Raw genomic sequence first — 7,850 nt, 5'->3', positions numbered from 1 at the left:
AGAGAAAAAAAATATTTGACTTTTATTTTTTTTCTCTCTCTCTCTCTTACTCCTCCTTTTTTTTTCGAAAAAAAAAAAACATGTGTGAAAAATATGATCACGTGGAATTAGAAAATGAAAGAAAATAGAACGAAAGGGTCAAATTTTTTTTTTAGTACACGAAAGAGGTGAATGAACGACACGAATATGCTCGAATTTTTTAAAAACAATTCGTACTAATTAAAATTAATTACAAAACGAACCGGAAATGATTTCAATAATTAAAATTATATTCGAATATACCGGAAGTTTGAAAAGTAACGGTCTTTTTTATAAAAAAAAAAACCTTTTTATTATTATTATATAAATTCGAGATGATTTAAAATTGTTGTTGTTTATGTTATTGTTGTTGTGGTTGTTGTGTCGTGAAATGGTAATAATAATAATAATAATAATGATGATGATGATAAAACCCAAAATTTAACGAAATCAAATAAATCGGATGTTTATCCTTACAAAAAAAAAAAAATTTTTTTCAAATTTGATTTTCGGTAAAGGGAAAAATTTAAAGGGGAAGGAAAAAACTCGAGTCACAAAGGGGCATGAGGTGTGGGGGGGAGGTTGAAGAAAAAGTTTATTTAAAAAAAAAAAATGGAATTGAATGGGGTCTTTAAAAATTATTAAAAGCATCATTGAACTAAAAATAAAAATAAAAAAGATGGAAAATTTTTTTTTTCCATCAACTGCCCCCCTTTTCCTCCCCCCCGTTTTAACACGACGAAATCATTTCAAGAATAAAAATAAAAAAAAAAGATGAAGATGAAGATGAAGATGAAGAAAAATTCAATAAAAAAAAAAAAATTGAATTGTCGTCTGTCGATGTGCAGACAATGGAAAATCGAAATCGTCTTTAACGAAAAGAGGGGGGAGGGGAGAGAGAGAGAGAGAAAGAAAAAAAAAAAGAAAAAAAAAGAGGGAAAAAAATTAAATAAAACTCAACCGAACTTTTTCTTTTTATCCGCGATTATATATATTTTATAAAATTCCGCGGAATAAAATAACATTTAGTCATAGAATAAATAAACGAATAATTTTATTAAAAATATTATGTTACTTTTTTTTTCATATCTTTCTTTTCATTTCCTCCTCCTCCTTCTCCTCCTCAATTCATATGCTAACGCCCCATTTTTTTTTTTATCCTATTTACGACACGAAATTTAATTTTATTTAAAAAAAAAATATTTCTTAACAACGTCCGACAACAAAGAACATGAAAATTTTTTAATCCTGTTGTGAATTCTTCCTGAGGGTGATTTTCCTTTTTTTTTCCTTTTTTGCAATCCCTAACTAACTCGTCCTCATTTGATAATAATTTTCTGACAGCGAGAAGGTTTATTTTCAACAAATTACGTTGGCTGCCTTTTTTTTCCCTCTAATTTGTTTTCGACTTTTTATCTTTCTCTCTCTCCCACTCTACATATACATATAATTTTACATTCTTTTTTTATTATGCGTATATTATATGTTACGTCATTTCCGTTTTTTTTTTTTATATATATTTTCTCACATGAATATAAATTATTTCGTTAAATTTACTACTCGTCACTCTTTCTCTCGTCTTTCATTCTAAAAAACAAAACAAAAATTTTAATTTTTTTCTTACAATGTAATTAATTAATTAAATAATTAAATCAACGAACGACGAATTCATTTTTATTCTTCGCAAGTATAGGTTGGTAACACTTTTAAAACGATCAAAATACGCTCGACCAATGAGAAAGCGAGTTGAAAACTATGACGTCACACGACGAGTAAATTTATCCAACGTTTGTTTATACTATTGAAAATCCGTTAAAAGTTTTTAAAATAAATTCGAAATAAAAAATTTAAAAATTTTTCCGTCGGCCATTTTTTTTTATTAGCACCATCATCCATCATACTTAAAAACTTTGCGACAACGAAAATAATTCGATGATATTTCGAAATATCGATATATCTGTCGCAAAGAGAGCAAGTATTCGTCGTTAAGGAAAAATTAATAATTTGCTCGATCGTTTTATAAAAAATTAATTAAAACGTGAAATTATGGACATTATGGAAATTATGGTAAAAAAAATTCTACGAAACATAACAATGCGTGTTGAAATTTTTTTTTTCCTTTCTCTCTTTCTTTCATTTTTAAATTTCATTTTGATAAATGAACAACAACAGTAAAAAAAAAAAAAAATGAAAAATATATGAATTTCCATCTTCTAATTTTAAACTCTCTCTCTCTCTTTCTCTCTCTTTCTCTCAGTAAAAAAAAAAAAAAGAAAAAAGGAAAACTAATTATTTTAATTAATTTTACTTTTGACAAACAAGCAACAAAAGAAAAATTATATTATTAGAATTGAAATTATTATGACTGTGTTGATTTATTAAATTATAATAATAATAATGATGATGATGATAATAATTTCCTTTTTCCCTCCCCTTTCTCTTTTATATATAGATATATAACAAGAAAACCTCTCCCTCCCTCTCTCTCTCTCTCTCTCACTGTTAATGACATGTTTTTGACGTGGTTTTTATTTATTTATTGATATTTCTATGAAAGTAACACGCAAAATGAGTTTTTCTTTTACCTAAAATTCGATTCGATAATAATAATGATAATAATAATGTAAAAAGCTCGATAATAAACTTTAAATTAATTAATTTTTTTTTTCAATATCAAAGTATTTTTTATATATATGTTTAAAAGTTGATAAATATTTAAATTTTATATTCGATGACGGTTATTTTTATCGTGGCACAAGACAAGCCGTTATTTGTTTTCCGATTTTTAATTCATAACCGTCCAAAAATGAGGATTTATATAGCTTTATTATACGAGATGCATAAATGCGAGTAAATAAAAAAGGTGAAGGAAAAAAAAGAAAAATGGCGGATATGCCATGAATGAAAAATAAAAGGATGATTTTCGTGATGATGATGATGATGGTAATAAACGTGAATTTTGATTTAAAATTTGTAAACAAGGATTTGATAATCGTTTGGAAAAAAAAGGCGTGGTGGAGGATTTTCCGACTTTTGTGTATCGTCGGTTGTAAAATTTAATGATGATTGCGGTGTTAAATTTTATAAATTTTAACGGTTTTTTTTTTTTTTGAAAAACGCCGAATTTAACGAACGGTTTTTACTAGTTTTGTGGTTTAAAATGGAATTTATTTATTAAAAATTTACATACAAATCAAAATTTCATTCTTTTCGAGTTTTTATTTAAATTTCGCACGATGAATCGAATCGATTAATCGAAACCGCAAACGATTTATAAAACCGTTGTTGATGTGATTTTACCGCGTAAATCTCGCGCGCGTACAAAACGAATTTCAGCCGTTTGACTGATTGAAAAGAGAAAAAAACAAAGCAGACGACGCGAAATCATAACAAAAAATCAAAATGGCGGATTTATAAATTATTTTATACGTAATTTTAAATGAAAAATGATTTAAATATATCAGGTCGCCATTTGTCTGTTATTTTCCCATGTTTTTGATCTCACACTCGTTATTAAGTTTCCGTTAAAGAAATTAATTATCATTATTATTATATTTTATGACAACGAGACAAAAAGATTTCAAAGATTTTTAACAGGAAATTGAGGAAAAGGGAAAGGGAAAAGGGGGAAAAGGAAACGAGAACGTTCTTTAACTTTCTAGAAAAGTTTACAAAGCACCTGTTGTTTTGTAATTTTACCTTTTCTCTTGTTCTTTTACTAAAAAAAAAAAAAATTTTTTTTTTCCTTACTAAAAATGAGAAATGAAAAACAAATCTGAATATGAAGAGCATAAATAATGATAATTTAAATAAAAAGAGAAAGCAAAAAAAAAAAAAAACAATTTATTAAAATCTTTTTATTTAATTATTTATATATTTTCTCTTTCTCTCTAAAATAATTTTCTATTTTTTTTTGCCGACGCCATTTTGAAATATTTTGTACGTATGCACGAAATAGCAAAAGTATATTAGAGTGAGTTAATAACGGAAAAATGCAACCGAAAATATTATTATTTTTTTTATTTTACATCCGCCATTATTAATAATTAATTTTTTTTTTGGGGAGGAGGGAAGTAGGAGGAGAAGGGGGAGGGGGTAAAACGCGTGCGTGCGTCTTGTTTTAAATTTTAAAGTTTTTTTTTTTTTTTTTTTTTAATAAAAAAAAATCCTCGCGTCAAACAAATTAAAATATTCAGGGGGAAAAATAAAGCTATTTTATGTCGTTTCTTTATATAAATAAATAAATAAATTTATTACCGTGGAAAAAACATTTTCTATAAGATTATTTAATAAATTTTATTTTATTTATTTTTTTTTTAGTAACTCGCGAATCCGAACGTGAAATGCTGACGCGTTCGTAACTTGAAAAATTTAAATTTTTTCCTGTTTTTTTAAAGAAAAGAGAAAAATAATAGAATTTTTTTTAAAAATCGCAGATGGTTTTATTTTTATATATATTATTTTCATTCGTACGTTCGAACGTTTACACAAATTCGAACGTATTTTTTTTTTATTAAAATATTTCCCGTTCACGAAAATAAGAAAATTTTATTTTATAATTAATTATTTGTTTTAAGTAAGAAAGTAAAAAATTGTCAAACGTTCGCCCGTGGGGGGGGAAGTGAAGACAAATGTTTTACAAACAAAAAGAAATTCGTTTCGAACGTCTTTAAACTTCTATATATTATTATTATTATTATTATTATTATTATTATTATTATTATTATTATTAGTATTAGTATTGCGTACATATATTTAAGAACGTTTTGCGATTGTAAAACGTAAATTGTGGAAATCATTTGAAATTTGAATCAAGTTTTTTTTTTTGCATTTGTTCCCTTCCTCTCTCCCTCCTCCCTCCCCGCAGTAAAAATTTTTCGCACTGTTTTATATTCAAAACACACCGGAAACGACTGAGAAAATTTATAAAAATTTACTTTTTGTACTTTTTTATATATCTTTTAAAAAAAAACCGTTTTGCGATAAAACTTTTTTTTCCTTTTTTTTAATGGTGAATTTTATTAACGATATGACAACAACAACAAAAAAAAATGAAAACGATTCAAATAAATATGTTATCATAAACGTGTTCTGTTTATTATTATTATTAGTATTATTATTATTATTATTATAACTTTTTAATTGCGAAAAGTTTTTGTGTGTTTTTTGGAATTTTTTTTTGTTTTCCCTCCATCTCCAAAACATTTATTCGAGATCTTTATTTTATCCCTGATCCCTTAGGAATAAATGCTTTTTGAATATCAATTTATAGGTTTCGTTGTTTTTTATAACGGAAAATATACTTTTCCAGAAATTTCTCCAGCAAGATTATTATAATTATTATTGTTTACGAAAAATTTTTTTTTATTAAATTTCGTTCGCGTATAAAGAAATACGACGAGATTTTTACTTATAAAAATAAAATCATGTTAACTAATCTAATAGTTTTTAAACATTTCGATTATCGATTATTATATCGTATCGATGCGATCGATATCTGAAACAATAGCAAACCCTAAAGCCCAAAACAGAACAAAAAAAACTAAAAGCGCCCCCTTTATATTTAAATTCAAAAATGTTTGATGATTTTAAAAATAAGATACGGTCCTGTAAAAATATTAAATTGATTAAATTTAAATACCCGGACGATATAAAATTCAGGAGGTTGGCTTTAAATATTTAATTTTTGTTTTTTTTTAAATCAGTTCAACCTTCTTCTAATCATTTCTGATGTAGTGGCACCAGGCACTAATAACGCGACGATTGTAGTGTCACTAGAATGAAAATAATCGAAAGCTCAAAACTGTTTAACTTTGATAATCGAATGATAATCGATGTGTTCGAGCCGGGTACCGGCTATTATTATTATTATTAATATTATTATTTAACCGTCAATTTGAAAAAATTAATTTCTAATAATTACTCGAAAAGAAAAAAAAAAATTATTTTTATATCACTTTCATTTCCTTTTCATTTTTGGCGCCAAAAATAAAACCGATAAATTTTATTTCGGAAAATTTCTTTAAAAACAAAAAAAATTAATGACCCATAAAAATAATAACAAAACATGTTTTTGTTTTTCCAATCGAATATCATTTCGTTTTAGAAAAAATAAAAAAAATTGTTTATATCGCGTTACAGGAAGTGACGAAAACAAAGTATTCGAACGAGAAATCGATGCCGTCGTTATCGTTAATGTAATTCTTTCCTCAACAAAGAAAAGGAAGAAAAGTATTGTTTTTCTCAAATGTCTCAAAATTAAAAACCGGAAGAAGGAAATAAAAAAATAAAAAAAAATGACATAAAAACGTTTAATTTGTCGAAAGAAAAGAAAATGAAAAAAATCATCATCAGGTGGAAAAGCAGTAGACGTTGTAATTTAAGAAATGACAAATTTAACACGGAGAAAAATTTTCAAAAAAAAAAAAAAAAATTTGACAAATGATTAAAACGACCGTGAAAAAAAAAAAATGCAAAAAACGCCATTTTGTTAATTAAAAAATATTATTCTAATATTAAAAAAAAAATTTTTTCCGCGTACATTTTTTTTTTTATAAAAAGAAAAATAATTATGACGTCATTTTATTTTTAAAAAAAAGAGAAAATGAAGAAAAAATATAAACCGGAACCGGAAATACAAAGTACAAATTTCGAATCACGACCATTTAAATAAAATAAAATAAAAATTCGATATTTGAATGACGTATTAATTTCCCCCCCTACCACCACCACCATAATCATCATCATCATCATCATTATTATCTAAACATTATTTTTAATTTCGTTCCTCCATTTTTCTTTTTTAAAATATATATTTAAAAAAAAAATCATTTTTAAAATCCACAACGATTATTTTAAAGGGTTGTTTTTTTTTTTTTTTTTAATTATGATTCCTTTTAGTAGGTAGGTAAAAAGAGAGAGAGGAAGAGAGAGAGAGGGATAGAGAGAGGGGGAAAGTGGTTGTTTCTTAAAATTTTAAATAAATAAAGAGAAAAAAAAAGGATAAATAGATAAAATTACAGAGAATCGACCAAAAGTTTACGCGAGAGATGTAGCCATGGTTTCATATAAAGAGGGGAATTAACTTTCCACTTTGTTGCCTTCTCTCTCTCTCTCTCTCTCTCTCTCTTTCTCTCTCAGGTAAATTTACTAAACATTAACTTATTTAAAAAAAAAAAAAGTGTCGTCATCATCATCATTTTCCTTTTTTTTTGTGCAGAAGAATGCATTGATCATTTTTCCTCGTTTAACTTATAAAAAATTATAAATTTTCTTTCGTTTGTGAATCGTTATACGTTATTTTTAATATTATTATTAAACGTCGGCCATTTTGTTTTTGATATTTTCTGCATCGATATAAAATTTTAAAATGAATTAATTTTTTATCAATTGCGAATTTTGCAATATTGAGTATTGTGAATGTTATGAAAGGAAAGTGAGCAAGATGAATTCTATTCTGAATTTGATAAATATTACATAGAGTAATAATAATAATAAAAGATGGAAAATGAAAATGAAATAATGAAGAAAAAAAAGAATTTAAAAGAATTTTTGTTTTATAGTCTACCGGAAGTAGGTTAAATTTGTTTTTTCCGATTTTGTAAAAACAAAAATCCAATAAATACACGTTTTTATTGAATTTAAGAAACTGCAGAAGTTATTCATAAAAATTTCTGTATTAAACAAACCGGATATCATTCATAATTTCTTAAAAAATGTGTAAACTGATCGATTCGCGAGGGGGGGGGGCGAAAAACACGAAAGGCAATAAAGCAGAAAAAAGGTTGAAATGCAAGAATTCGAAACTTGACATTGCCAGAATTTTGGGAGTT

This window comes from Pediculus humanus, genomic scaffold (assembly GCF_000006295.1).
Source record: "Pediculus humanus corporis 1103172107770 genomic scaffold, whole genome shotgun sequence".
NCBI lineage: Eukaryota > Metazoa > Arthropoda > Insecta > Psocodea > Pediculidae > Pediculus > Pediculus humanus.
This window is presented reverse-complemented; position numbering follows the sequence as displayed.